We start from the raw sequence: 16,124 nt of genomic DNA on the forward strand, positions 1-16,124 counted from the left end.
CTACCAAGCTCACAGTAAAGTCTCTGTTTTCATGGGACTATCCTAAACCACATGGAGTTTCGCTGCTTGTTTGTTTTCTGAAGCTGGATTTTTATCTAAATTGTAAACTAGAATTTGGCTTTGCTTTGCAGATGTAGGGCAGCCCACACTGTTTTGATGTGCAAGCAAAATATTGCCTTCTTAGAGTTCAAGGTGAACTATTAAATCAGGCCTTCTGGAGCTAGAGAAACAAAACCAGACTAGTCAGGGGAGTATATTAGGAATGTTTCTATTCATCTATGCAGGCATGTAACCAAAGCAGGAGAGACACGGTAATAATAATCAACAACTTGAGGGAATTTGCTTTTACATGGCATTGGGGAATACAGGAGGGTCATATCATTGATCCATTCTTTCCTTAACTATGAATATACAGTGATAACATTTAAATCAAGCTCCCTGAGATAATCAATGCAGAAGGTGGATGAGAATTCAAGATTTGCCTCTCCCCATTCTGCTAGGACATGTCCCTCTCCCAAGAGTTCAATACGCCACTTCGGCTACTTATTTAGGATTCTACATATCAAAATGTTCTATTCCTCAGAAAAACTGCATGAAGATCATAGTGATCTTGCCTCTCTCGATACTGCACAAAGGATACCCAAGCAATACATCTTTCCTACCATGCTTGTATCTACAATTCCATCAGATTCTTAGTGCTCTCCATTTCAGAACTGCAACAATTTTCAACCTCATGATTGGTGCTTGCAATAGCATGACCATTTATTGAAACAAACAAGGTGGTGATGCTGTTAGCAGAATAGTCAGAGCTCCATTCAATAATAAGGACAAGCTACCTCAATATGGAACATTAACTAACAATTATTACTGAAAGAAATTCATTCGTGTCTTCACCTAAAAAGAGCTACATAAAGAACATTTTTTTAGGTCAGATAATAATAAAAGACAGTAGGGAATCCAGAATAACTAACATGAGTGCTAGCTGAATCATTAATAAATGATTTATTAGACTAATTTCACCATTTTTTCCTGTTTGTCAATTGCCATAAGCAGATCCCTATATTCTCAAATTTGTTACTGGAAATTAAGTTTCTGCTCATATTTCTTGACCTCCAGCTCATTTGTAAGACGTGTGTTGAGAATATTCAGGGCTGAAAATTTAAAATTCAAGCTGTTTTAACTGTACACATAAGTCACACATTTTCTTTCCTGCCGAGGATACCTCAGAATTGTTTATGCACAAATTTTCACTGTTTTAGTTCAACTGATGCAAACCCCGTATGGGCACGTCCATTTCAGTTTAAAGAGACTTATTTAGTTTTAGCTTAAACAAGTTCCTAACCTACTTAAACCAACTAGAGGAAGCTTGGTTTAAACCATAACAAGAGCATCCATTCAGGCTTTTGCACCAGATTAAAAAAAAATCACATCTTTAATTGAATCAGTGCAACTCTGCATGTAGACACACCCTTAGGCTCAGGTGTCTGGTGCAAATACATTTAAGAATCTAAAATTCACTTCCATTAGTAGTCTCCAATATTTGCTTACAATTCCATGTTTTTGGCAAACGGTCCTGCAAAGTCATATGCTAGAATATTTGTGGAAAAGGTGAAATTCTCTCTCTGCAGAGGGTTAGCACAGGTTCTAATCACTAGTTACACTCGATTTTGAGTGGAACTTAATTGGCCTTTTGCAGGGGTGAATTTCACCCAAAGCAAACACAGTAAGGATGTGCACAGAACATTGTTAAAGACTGCCGGTTTAAAAATTGGAACATGTATTTTCAGAATATTTTTTTCGGGTTCTGCTCAGCTCTAGCAATGGCATCTCCCCAACCCTGAGCCCCTGGACCTACTCAGCCCCATGCCAAACCTAACACAAACCCACGTCACTGATGTTCATGGGACTGAGAGAGAAAAACAGTTGTTAGCTATATGCTGCTCCAGGCCTAGGGAAAGTGAGTAATGCCTTAACTTTCTTGAGTGCTGGCTTGTGTCGTAATATTACTGGAATGTCATGCTCATGTAAAGATCAGAGTTGGACAAATAGTGGAAAAATTTAATAATGAATTATTATGCAATGAAAAAAATGCCAAAATGTGCAAAGAGCATTAATCACAACAAATTATACAACCAGCTCTAATCAAGGTTGGATTCTAGAGGCTTTTCTATTGAAATTCACACAATATTCCGTCTCTGTTCATTGCACAACATTAAGTGAACCAAGACTTCTTTGCTGTACGGATTCCCCAGTGTCTTTGGAGACAGTCACTGCTCTAGTGCACCAGAGCAGCCCTTTCTCTAAATAAGGAGGTTCACAGGAAATAAGAACACAGTTTGCATGTGTCAGCAATTTTATCTTTACTATCAAATCCAAGCATGACTCATGCATATTCCTCACATGCCATTCTCTCCAAACACTGCTCTGTTAATTCAGTCCTTTTCCTTCATGAGGAATTTTAGATTACCATGTGTGTAATGGTAAGACTGGAATCAGACACATTGTTGTTTAGTTTGTGCTTACAATCAGTTACACTTTGTCTTCTTTTTTCGTGCAATGCAAAGAGGGCAAGTGACAGTGTATACCAGCACTGAAAAACGAGCATACCAATCTCAGTGTCCTAAGAAGGATGAACTAGTCTTTAACCTGCACTGGAGAAATTGGCAAGTATTTGCAGTGTGTATTATCTAGCAGAGGGCCCAGACCAATGCCCTAGATCTTCATACCCTCAAATTTTGGGGAAGCTTAGATCTTGATTGCATTCCCTGTCCCTAATCCCAGTTCTGAACACCCCTGAAATTTAGGGACATTTGGACTGGATCCAAACTTTGTGACTTAGACTCATCCATAATTTTATCTAAACTCTGTAAATAAAGAATGTTCTGGGGTGAAATCATCATATAGGAAATATGAGGAAAGGGTCTGATGAGCACACTGCATAGAACACATTGATTAGGGAAGGTAGAAAGGCCTCCTGGGAAACTGGTAGCTGAAGGGAAGTCTCCATAACTCTAAATTGCATCTGAGTCGCCTAAGAATATGAAGAGCTGGTCTTGTAGTTAAGGCACAGGACTCAAGAGATCTGGTTTCAATGACTACGTTACTGTGAGCAAGACACTTAATTTCTCTGCACTTCAATTTCTCGCCTGTAAAATGGGGACAATATTTCCTAACTGTCTTTGTTTAGTTTGTATTTTGTTCAGGGCAGGGGCTCTCCCTTCCTATGTGCCCAGCATAGCAATCTCAGTTGACTAGTTAATCATCAGTGTGCAGTGCTAGAAGGAGTCATGCTAACTTTTTGATATAATTTAATTCCTGTTCTGGGATGAATAACACCCTGTTATGCCAGTAATAGACTCTAGATATCTTTCCATGGAAATGTGAGTCAAACTGTGCGGTGGTTCTGAAAGAAAGATAACTGGAACTAGGATGAAGCCATCAAGCACATATTTTACTTTTGACTTGCGCTAGGATTTTAAACTCCTCCCCAGAGGTTGAAGGACAAAGCTAACTTTGTGCAGGTCTGTTTTTGTAAGCACTACTCAACTTGAACAAGGGAGTAGCTAAACCGGTCTCAGAGTACTTTTTTTTTTTTTAGACAATTCTGCAAATCATTAGTTGGGACTATTTGCATATTTTGTTTGTTCAACATTTAGGAAAGACGGTTTTAATTGCTCAGTCAGTTTAAGATCTGTACAAACTAGGGACCCAAATAGCCTTACTCATACAGGTAGCCTCAAGTGAGTAATGACTGCAAGATCAGGCCCTACACAGGAATTGGAATTACAAAAGGAGAACTACATACCTTAGTTCACAGAAACACAGCACCACTGCAGTCTACATGCAAGAACAGTTTTCCTCAGTGTGAATAACCCAATGGAAACCACAATGTATGGAATCTTTGGTTCTTGGAGAACAAGCACTGCATCAGAGAAGGAAGCTGCTGATTTCTCTTGTCTATGACGCAGCACGGAAAACGGCTACACTCTTTTCGTACAATTTGACGGCTTGTCTGCTTCCATTCAAATACAGTATTATATATTAACACTTCATTATGACATCTGCAGACTGAGCCGCCAATGAAACCCGTTTTCCCATGAGTGGATATTGAAGCCCTCTCTGCGTGGTGTAGGTGGGCTACACCGGAAGCACATCATTTCTGACCGGCAGCGCAACAAGCCTGACTTGTTACCTCTTTGACTTCAAGTTCAAAGGCATAGACTGGAATTGTGTTAGGAAGGAGTTATTTGTTCAGCACAACAGGGCCTTTAGCGCTGCACAGAACAAGAAGGAGAGACAGGCCCTGTTCTCAAGAAGATGACAACCAATCCAAAGAGCCAGCCAACATCATTCCAGTTTGACACTGACGTAACTCCCCTGAAATGCTTTACAGCCAGAGAAATACAACAAAGTCACTAAAAGATACAGATCATTTTCCTAACACACACACAGTACAGACAATGTTACTGACTCCTTTGCAAAGTACTTTGAGATCTGTGGATGAAAAGCGCTATATAAAAGCTCCCATTATTATTAGTGCATATAATATAGGAGGAGTAGGGTGGAAAAGGCTTTATTTGCAATTATTTTGGGTGACCTGCATCACTTTCTCATGGCTCGTGAATAAGTAGTCATGATAAATGTGTGCCAGCAAAACAGTTATATACTACATCATCTTATATTCCATTTTACACACACACACACACACACACACACACACACACACACACACACACACACACACCCTGCCTCACTCAGACATTAACAAATCACAAAAAACATCTGACTCGCTGTGGGTCTGAACTGCAGGTCTTATGCAGACAAAAGTCCCTTTGAAGTAAATGGGGCATTAGCCAGCATATGGACTGTAGGATTGGGTCCCATATTTATAAGTAGCTACTCCTGTTGGATGTTTTGTGCTCTCTTGCTCCCTCTTGTGCTCTCATGGTTTATTATCACACTGCAGCCAGCCATCATGGATCTCAGAAGGCTGCATATTTCTGCTGAACTTGTCTGTGATGCAACTGCACTCACAAATGGCTAGTCAAAAAACAAGAAGTTAATTTCAGAGCTATTAGAGAATGCAGGAGAAAATATTAATATGTGCCAAACAGAAAAAGGCAGAGGGGCATATCCTGGCTTCAGTGGGTGTTTCACCTAACAACTGCAGAATTAGGCCCCTAATCAACAGGAAGTGTTTCTATTTCCAATCTTTGTAGAAGGTCTAAAAAGTGAGCTAAAAAAATTAAAACTATTATCTGAAATCTACCCAATGGCGACGGCCCAGGAAGAAGCGTAAGTATGAAAATTAAACAAACCTCAAAATACTGGCTGGAGAATATTTGCATAAAATTAAATAGCCTAGGGACACATACAGGGCACGGGTTAATTATTGACTAGTAACATTTCAAGCCCAAATGTGCACTGCCTCACACCTTGTATTGTCACCGATACGTATGCAAAATGGATGCAACATGCTGCTATGTTAGAATGGAAGTGCTTTGCACACGTATAAGGGACACTATAAAGGCATTCGAGTGGAGAATCAGGCCCTTTGTATGTAAAAGTAACAAAAGCCCAAATTTTGCTCAAAGCCCCCAGTGAAGTCAATAGGAGCTGACAGAATTTGGGCCCAAGAATTTGAATACAAGTTCTAATTTGAAGGCGCACAGATTGTGCTCCCTCTTCTGCACCTTTTCATTTTGTCCGTGCTGACGAAGTCACTTGCTGATAAAGTCCTGCTGCTTTTTGTTTTGAATTAAATATTTACCAGTTTTAGCTGTAAGTCTTAAAAAAAGCGCTGCTTCACTGCAGACACCGTTAACTAGTGACCGGCCTCTGGGGAGTTCCACTCTCCGTTCAGCAACAGACAGCTGCCAAGATGCCTCCTCGAGTGACCAAGGTAAAGCGCTTTCATTGCCGGAGTTCCCTTGCCTCAGCCAAGCAGTCGGGGAGCGGTGAGTTGGAAATGGAGATTGATCTCGCGGCTAATCCTCCCAGGCTAACGTGCTTTTGAAAAATGCTTCTGTTCATTTTCCATTGTGCTGTCAGGGTCTGACTCTCCAGCTCCTCCGGGTGCTGCCATTCAGATGTCCTAGTGGTCCCAGAGCAGACACATGAAGACTGCTTGACAGGACTGACTGGCTGACAACACACCCACCGTTAGCAAGGCGGAAAAACTAATACCTGTGTCTCTCCCCCCCCCCCCCCACATACACACACACATTCATTCTTCCCCCAAACTTGCAGCAACCCCTAACTAGGGGACTGGCTGACGCAGAACGCTGTTGCTCTAAACTCATCTGCTGCTAGCTTGTGCTCTGAGCCCAGTCCCACAGTAACAAGGAGGTACCAGGAGGCAGGTGGTGGTGGGGGAATAATTTACGAGACCCATTTTGCAGTGTGCTCCCGATTCGGCATGGCCAGGCACGGCTGCTTCCTCCCTCCCCTCCCTGCCCAGACGCATGGAGCACCGTGGGCCCAGACCCAGCACTCCCCCAAACACTAGTGGCTGTAATATGGCTGCTCCTTATGCAGGCTACACAAAGTGGAGGGCAGTCGGCATCCTCCTATGCCGCTGCAGAAGGGTAGGGCACAATCCAGCCACTAGAGAGACAGAAACATTTACTTCCATAAGGCACTGAAGCAGGGCCCCCCCCACCCCAGCTGGGCTATGTCAGCGTGGGGCTGTGGAAGCCAGCAGACCTAGGTCGATTTATGCCGGGGGCCCCAGGGGTCCCATGTCACCACGACTACCTGTAAATACACATTTCCTCTCATTCTGGCAGTATTCCCACTTGTCGAGAAAAGGGTTTACATTCTCCTACCCCATGGCCTGCTAAACCCAGGGTTGTGAGTTCAATCCTTGAGGGGGCCACTTAGGCATCTGAGGCAAAATCAGTACTTGGTCCTGCTAGTGAAGGCAGGGGGCTAGACTTGATGACCTTTCAGGGTCCCTTCCAGCTCTATGAGATTAAAAAAAAAAAAATTTGCAATGAGAACCACACAAGAAATGGTTTCAGATTTTCTTTAAAAAAAAAAAGGCAAAGAAAGGACCTGATCCCACAAATTCCCCCGACTCCGGTGAGGAGTTCCAGAGAAACCAATGTACACCATCAATAGGCTACTCAAGGGCCTGAGCTAAGGGAGTAAGGACTATGTGGGTTTGCAGCACTGGGCCCAACAAGATTATTGCTTCTCACTGTTAGCCTAATCACGTGCGCATTGAAATGAACAGGAGTCCTGACCCTGACCGCTGGGTGTAAGGTCTCGCCCTACGGTGGCAAGACAGAGATTTCCAATTTGCAACGTTTCTGAGTAGCGACGCTGGCCTGAGCAGTTGCTCTTAATGGTGGATGCACATGCTAGTGCTTAAGGATTCATCCTTCTACCCATATGCGTTCCATTTTCAAGCTGTTTTTCAGAGCATACGGTTTATCTTTCAAACAAGTGTGGCGTGCTCCGAAAATAACTAAATTCAATGGTTCAACTGCACAACAAAGCCCGCTCTTCCTGTTCACTCATGGCTACCTGCCCACTGCACTCCCAGGGGTAGTGCGGCAGAGGCTGCCAAAAAGGAGGTGAGTAACTCCAGTTTGTCAACTGCAAGTGCTGGAACAAGAAAAATAGAACGCTTTTGAGAAGTTACAAACTCAGCTGACGTCTCTGCAGACGTGGGCTTTTTATTACATTTCCCAAGACAAGCCCCATTAGAACGAAGGCATGTAAAACACTGACTTCTAACTCCTCCCTATCCCAAAACAGAGACAGAAAGTGATCTATATGGCCTGATTCTCATTATTAGTAACATTCATTTCATGTTTCAGAGGGGTAGCGGTGTTAGTCTGTATCAGCAAAAACAATGAGGAGTCCTTGTGGCACCTTAGAGACTAACAAATATATTTGGGCATAAGCTTTTGTGGGCTAGAACCCTATTTAGGCATAAGCTTTCGATAGCCCACGAAAGCTTATGCCCAAAAAAATTTGTTAGTCTCTAAGGTACCACAAGGACTCGTAGTTGTTTTTAATTCGTTTCATGGTAGCATTCAAAGGCCCTAAGCAGGACCTCTTTGTGCTGGGTGCTGCACAAACCCAGATAAAAGACAATCCCTGTCCCTTGAACGACTCAAAACAGAGCCCGGGTGGGGGACGGGGCTAGAACACACAAGCAAACGCAGAGGGAGGTGGAACTGGCACAGCTCGGAGAATTACGTCGTGTGTTATTGGTGTTTGGGTTTTGAATGGGGGTTAGGGGTAAAGTGGTGGAAGGCAGGCATAGGGGAGTTAGAAACAAGGAAGGGAAGAGGGTAGCCACACCTCACCACCTGCCTAGCTCTGGACAGCAGGCAGTGTTTTGTAGGTGTGGTGACAAAGGTGGGCCTTAAGGAGGGATCCGGAGGCTCACTGTTGTTTACCCCAAGTGTTCCAGAATGGAGCCAGGACCCCCAAACTCAGCAGTTTTTAAAATAATCAATGTTTGGCTCATTTGATTTGGCTCCTGCTTTGTGCCCCTTTAGGGTGCACGTGGGTGATGTGTTCAAGCTTTTCTCCTCAACCGTGAGAGCCAGAACCCTTTTTGAAAAGGAAAGCTGAGATTCTCATCTATTCAAGGGCTGGGGCTTTATTTAAGCAAAATAAAATAGCCAAATATCGGCAGGCCTGTGATAAAACTGAAAGAATTGGCAACACTGCTTTTCTAGTTTTACCAGGGAATGTTTCCCATGCACAAGGTAAGGCAAAGGACACAGCAGGGAGGCATTTATGGGTGAAGCTGACAGGTGAGGGGGTACAGCCTGGTGGAGCAATGTCAGGGTTGATGTTGTGTTGGGTTCCTGGAACACCTAGGTAGGGCAGGGCTAGCTTGCCTGGTTAGGTCCTTAAAGGTACAGCCAAGAAGCTTGTGTGTGATGTAGAGGTGAAAGGGGAGCCGTTGCAGGGACACGGAGAGGGGGCTGATGTGGTCAGAACGGCGAGCCAGGAATATGAGCTTTGCAGCAACATTTGGAAAAGACGTGAGGGGGCCAGGTTGCAATAGTCAATGCCAGAAAGGAGGAGATGGCAGTAGTCGAGATGTAAAACAGTGAGGGCCTGGAAGAGAGTTTTCGTTATGTGGCCAGAGAGGAAAGGCCGGGCCTCAGAGATGTCGCACTAGGAAAAAAACAGCTGCCTGGGTGTCTGGACCTAGAGATGTCACTTAGGTTCTAGGCCTGAGTGACTGGGAGGATGGTTGTGTTGTTCACAGTCAGAGCCGGCTCCAGTTTTTCTGCCGCCCCAAGCAACAAAACAAAACAAAAAACAGACCAAAAAAAAAAAAGACGAGCGGTGGCACTTCGGCAGCAGCTCAATCGTGCCGCTTCTTCGGTGGCGGGTCCTCCCTCTCTTCCTCTTCGGCGGCAATTCGACGGCAGCTCAAAGAGGAAGAGAGGGAATGAGGGACCCACCGCCGAATTTCCACCGAAGACCTGGACGTCCCGCCCCGATACCAGATGGAGTGCCACCCCTTTGAATTGGCCACCCCAAGCACCTGCTTGCTACGCTGGTGCCTGGAGCCAGCCCTGTCCACAATGACAGAGAAATGGGGCAGAGGAGAGGGCGTTGGGGGGGGGGGGGCAAAGGTCCAAAGCGCAGTTTTGGACATGTTGAATTTGAGATGATGCCTGGACATTCACAATGAGGTGTCAGAAAGACAGGCTGAGATGATGGGTTGCCTGGAGGAAGGCAGCTCATGAGGGGTTAATGGAAATAAATCTGCCAAACTGGATATTTAAAGTTGGTGATGTTTTTAAATGATCTGATCCAGAAATAGCTTTTGAGGTTAAGTTCCCTTCTCCATCCCCATTCCCGGGGAATAGGCACATCTACTAGAACAGGGGTAGGCAACCTATGGCACGTGTGCCAAAGACAGCACGCGAGCTGATTTTCAGTGGTACTCACACTGCCCGGGTCCTGACGACCGATCCAGGGGGCTCTGCATTTTAATTTAATTTTAAATGAAGCTTCTTAAACATTTTAAAAACCTTATTTACTTTACATATAACAATAGTTTAGTTACATATTATAGACTTATAGAAAGAGACCTTCTAAAAAGGTTAAAATGTATTACTGGCACGCGAAACCTTAAATTAGAGTGAATAAATGAAGACTCGGCACACCACTTCTGAAAGGTTGCCGACCCCTGTACTAGAAGAATGTATTTCGGGATCTGTGACTGACAAGCGAGAGTGAGAAATCAATGATAGTAGTAAAGAGGTGAGATAAGGGCTGGCTGCCACTCAGTTACCCAGTTATCTGCCAGAGAACTACAGCTCACTCCAGTTGTTGCCACTGCCATGAAAGATTAGCTCAGAGCTGTCACAGTAGAAATGCAGTGTGTATTAACATTTCAGCAATAGATCTTCAAATGCAGTGAGGCAGAAAAGATATTTAGCAGCTAAGGGGAATTCAACGGCTGGTCCGGGTCCTTAAGCTTTCTTTTTTTAAAGATGAAAAAATACTAAAATGTAAGAATACAGGGTTAAGGCCATAAAAAAAACCACCCACACTTTTTGAGGCAGGGACGGTCTCTCTCTGTTTATACAGCACCTGGCACAATGGGACTCCAAACTCAGTTAGGACTTCTAGATGCTATTGTAACACAAGCAACAACCACAACTGAAAATAAAGACCTTGGCACTGACTATGCAGTGGCTGCTTCTGAGTAACTCCCTTTGGTTGGAGTTGCTGATATATAGCCCCCCACCACACCACTGCCCTGCCCAGCTCAGCCCAGCATCTTGTCATTTACAGCCATGCAAAATGGGCCAGATCATGTTGTTCACACCAGGGGGGCTGTTATTTAATTAGAGCTGGACTAAGCTCAGCAAAGCTCAGCAAGGCTCTGGTTTCGATTCACATGGATTCCTATCTCAGTTCATGCTGTGGAATTTTTACAGATGGTTTGGGGTTCACATCATGCGAGGGTGTCCCGCACAGACTCCCAGTGAAGTCAACAATGAGGATTGCACATGCAGAGAGTTTGGAGAATGAGGCTCTTTTTAAACGATACTGATTTATAGCAGGGAGGCACAGAAATGCAAATTAGGAAAGGTCCCTTTGCCATGACTGGACAGCTGGGCTGTCAGTATCATGTGAGGTAAATGGTACAGGGCAACAGTACAGGGGTGAGTTCATGTCAACCAGCCTCTCTGTTAAAACTAGAAAGTTCAAAGTTCTTCCCTTTGAAACTGTGGTTGGTTTCTCTGCACCATAATCCACTTGCCATTAAAATAATGCCATTTGCATTCCAAGTCTTCGTGAACTGTATTTATTTTAGCTCAACTTTTGGTTGATGATGTCTGCTCTTGTGTCTCACTGGCACATGCAGCTACATTTCTTTTAGCAACCAAGACTGGAGTTGCATTTGTCCTGAAAGGGATCCTGGCTCTCATGTATTTGGCTAATTATTGTTTGTCTAGAAGATGAAATGTGACATCTGAACTATGTTGAAGGGGGTCTTTACCAATTACAAGAGCCAGGCCAGCAACCCCAAAACAGTGATGTTTCAATAGATTTCAGGTTCGGGTTAGAAATGTAAAACTAGTTTTATAAAACCTGGACAAAAAAAGTTATTTTCTTAAGAAGATTGCTTGAGCCTGTTTTTCAGGGCTGGACCCCTGAGTTCGCCGGCATTATTTTGCAGCTATAAATAAATATTTAAAAAAAAATAGTTTAGTTTTCTCCTAAATTGTCTTCTTTCAGCATCAGTATCATCAATAGTACAATAGTAATGCACTGCTTTCACTTTTCCATTTTTTTAAATGAGGACTTCAGACAGTGCAAGAAACCACAATGGCTGAAATAACTGAAAGTGTAAAAGAAACAGGGCACTGATGGTAAAAGTTTTCCAGTTAAAGGCTTATAAACTGAAACAACATACACTTTTTACATCATTTAAAATAGCCCCATTATCTCTTAGGGAGATACACCTCAGTTTCATTCCTCCAAGAAGCAAATGCAGAAGTAAGTACTTATCCCTAAATTAGCAATCAGACAGCTACACTTTCCTTTGTTTTTATGTTCTTTGGACCTACATTTTTCTGTTGCTTTTCGTGGTAAGATCACAGGGAAAAAATATTATATATTCTGACAATATTGCTGTATATTGACTTGAGAGAAAGAAACAAATAAAACTTTTTTGGGGGATTCTGCAATTAATTAATTTCTCCAAATCTTTCCAAAACCAGATGTGGAAATGCGTAACTACCCCTTCTTTCTCTCCCCCACTCTATCCCCATCTCCCAGTCCTGTGCAAAGTGTGTCTCTAAGTGGATCAGAGAAGAGGGAGAGGTAGAAACTCTGTCTGGTTTCATCGAAACTCATGGTGGATTTCTCAGTTCATAGTATCATTTACTAACACCATGAAACTAATTTGGGCTTTTCCTTTTGTCTCTTCACTGCTAGGTATTTCCCCCATGAGGCTAAAATCTCTGTCTTTAAGACAAAATTGGCTTTCATTCTTGTAAGATATAAAGAAATGCAGATCCTGTTCCCAGAATCAATGTTTCATTAATTATTTTTTATTAAAAAATTTTTATTAGGAAGTGGTCATAGTGCTCTTGCAAAAAAAGCCAGCCACTTTGGTAGGCTAGCTGCCAGGCACTGCATGTCATAAATTGCATAATCAGATGGCAAAGTTATTCCATACAAAATAGAAGGGGGTTATTTTGTGTCAGTAATAATCTTTGTCACTTAACACATACATAGTGTTATTTGTAACTTTCAAAGTGCTTCCACCTTGCCGGCATATTCTTAAACAGACAAGAACCTTTTGGAATAGAAAATAAAGGCTTCTGTTAGAAGTAGTACCCAGTTTCCTGTAAGCGATGAATGCCTATAACAGCCTAATGTAGCTAAACCAAAACCAGGCTTGGGATTCAACAGCTCCGCATGCATGTGAGTGTGTGACAGAGCGAAAGAACATGAGTGTCCACGAACGTATGCTTTCAGTTCTGCCTCATAGCAATAGAGTCAGATCATTCTTGCACAGAGTTTCAAGTTATAGGTCATTAAATGCTTGATTATGACTTGGACTATGTCCCCACGTGGGAAGTAAGAAGGAATAAGTTACCTAAGGAGGTGGTGGAGTCTGCTTCCTTGCAGGTTTTTAAGGCCCTGCTTGACAAAGCCCTGGCTGGGATGATTTAGTTGGGAATTGGTCCTGCTTTGAGCAGGGGGTTGGACTAGATGACCTCTTGAGGTCCCTTCCAACCCTGATATTCTATAATTCTATGATTCTAAGTGCATCTCCTTCACTCCTGCATGGGCTGCTTGGACCTTCCCATGCACCTACATATTTCCCAAGCCCCTCACCCCAAGCAGGAGGGGTAGTGGTCTTAATCTTAGCTTCAACCTTCCACCACACTGGCCAATACAGCTGAGCCATTGCAGGGGGTGCCATAATTTGCTGCTGTTATTTATCCTCCCCCTCTACATTGTTCCTCTTGTGTGGAACAAACTATCCTTTGTAAGGTGAAAAACTACTAAAGGACGCAAACTGACTTGAGTTTTGGCATGCTGACTTTATAAGGCCTGATCCCGCTCCACTGAAGTCACAGGAACTTTTGTCACTCACTTGGGTGCAGGATTAGGACCATATCACTTGCCCACTTAACTAGCAACCTGTGTGTGTGAGTCATTTCTAACAGTGGCAGTGAAGTTCAATTATTACAACTGAGCACTGCAGGGCTGAGGGTTGCCACTGGATGTTTTTGACAACATTCTTCATGAATCTAGTTCTTGCACATTTCTGAGTCCTTCAAATTTCACTCCCTTTCCTCCACCCCAAGTGAAATTTCAAGAGCTCACACATTTTTTGGAACTTGCAAAATCCACTTCTATAGCACCTTGCAACATTGGAAATCTTATGCAGTGGCCTCAGTGAGGTCACGGTTACTTCGGGGCTGCTACGCTGGAGGATTGTGAATGGGCCAGGGAAGACTGGGAGCTCCAGTTGCTCTATGGGAGACACAGGCCCATCTTGCTGCTGTGCAGACAGAGGGTGAAACCTATCGCTAAAATCCATGGCAGGCCTCTGCTTGCTGGCCAGTAGCTGGCTCCATCTCAGCCCTGCCACTTTGAAATCCCCCATGACTTTAAACTGGGATTTGGACAGTACGTAAAGTGACCAGAAAAAAGTGTGAGGGGACTGCGCGGGGGGAGGGAACTACCATAATCTGATAGCAGCAGCTTTGGTAAGACAGTGCATGAAGCGTGCCCCTCAGCAACCTGCCTCGAGTTTTCTTTTCTTTTCTTTTGGCTGGGTCTGCAGCCCCTTACGGCCCCCCTCTCTAAGCACAGGGTGGGGGGCAGACCAGAAGAAGGTTTGCAGCTGGATAACCACTGCCTGCTCACTGAGCCCTACACCCTGGACACTGCCACTGCGATGGGAGTTAAATCGGTTGCAGCCGGCTGCCCTGCACAGGGTGACCGTGTTAAACAGGCCTCAGCAGGGCCCAAAAGACCACAGCATGGCTGCATTGCCAAACTTACGCAGGACACCACTGGGCCACGTAGCTATTGGCCCCACATGCCACCCCCACCCCCTCAACCTGTCCCGCCACGGACCCACCACCCCTACCTGGTAGCAGGTTCTCACAGCGAAGGGGTGGTGCCTCTGGTATGTTTGGTAGCTGGGCTCTTCCTTCTCCACAGAGTTCAGGTGCCACCAGACATGGTGTTCACTGACCCCGCAGACGCTGCATTGTCCTTAGCAGAGGGCAGACAAGAAATGAGTCCCTCTTCCCCTTAGTGCCACAGGGGGCAGCACAGAGCCATTCCCTCCTGCTGCCCCTGAGAGCTTTCCTGGTGGCCAGGGAGACAGCACACAAAATGGGGCAGCTGCCTCTGAGGGGGAATCCAAAATGGCTTCTGCCTGCCCTGCTGACCCCATACAATAAGTTTAGCCAGGAAGAGAGCCACTCACAACCAAACAACCCACCCAGCATGGAATCCCCAAAAGTAAAATTGCCTCAAATTTAAAAGTAAATTTCATATAAAACATTCAAACATTTTTGTGGTCAGCTACAGAGCATAATTTTTTTAAACAAACAGACAAACAAAAACTTCCTGAGAGATTTAATTACAAAATGTAGAATTTTCATGACATTGCTCCGATTTCATATATGTTTTGCAAAATGAAAAAGAGAGAACATTTTATGGGGGGGAGGGGGAACCCTAACAAAGTGAAACTTTGCTATAAATATTTCACTCAGCTCTCATGTTCAGACATTTGTCGTTAACAGATCAAGAAACCTGAGCAAGATCTCATTGTTAAGGGACAAAGCTGCATTTACAGTTATTTCTCTACATTTTTGTGCTGTTATTTATCATCATTATTTCTTAATTACAGTATCAAGATCAGGGCCCCGCTTTGCTAGGTACTGTGGATATATATAGTAAGAGACAGTCCCTGTCTAGAAGAGTTCACAGTCTAAATCAACTAACGGTGAAAGAAAGGAATTATTATTCCCAGTTTACAGAAAGGGAACTGAACCACAGCGAGGTTAAATTATTTGCTAAATGTCACAGAGGGAGTTTGCATCAGAACCAGGAACTGAATTAATATTTCCTGAGTGCCAGTTTAATGCTTGAGCCATAAGACCAACCCTCTTCCCTAGGAGATTAATATATGTATTAGCAATATAGTATCCATTTCTGGTGCCCATTACAAAACTAGCATTTTTACTATCCAGATTCCCCTAACAACAGAACAATATTTCAGGTATATTTTTTTCAAACTAGGCTGAGCTATTGAATCACTATGACATTTCCTTTCTTCCCTGCATTTTGTCGTAAAGCTGCAAGCTGTAATGTTGAAATGAGTATTTCATGTACACAGGCTCGGGTAAACGATAGCAGCTTCCTACTCTCTGCATCAGACCCTGCTCGTACAGAAGGAATGGCTCGTTCTACTGCTGAAGACAAGACGAAATGTCATTTTTGCTGGAGAGGAAATGCAGAAACCCAGTGGGCTGTTTCAATATGTGATTCTGCTGGTGAAACCACAGCAGCGCAGAGCCTGGTGTTTGCTTCCTTACACTCACTGCCTCTGAAATGACTTCAAGAGATAAGTTAAGCGAACAGGAACA

The sequence above is a fragment of the Chrysemys picta genome, chromosome 9, assembly GCF_011386835.1.
Source record: "Chrysemys picta bellii isolate R12L10 chromosome 9, ASM1138683v2, whole genome shotgun sequence".
Lineage (NCBI taxonomy): Eukaryota > Metazoa > Chordata > Testudines > Emydidae > Chrysemys > Chrysemys picta.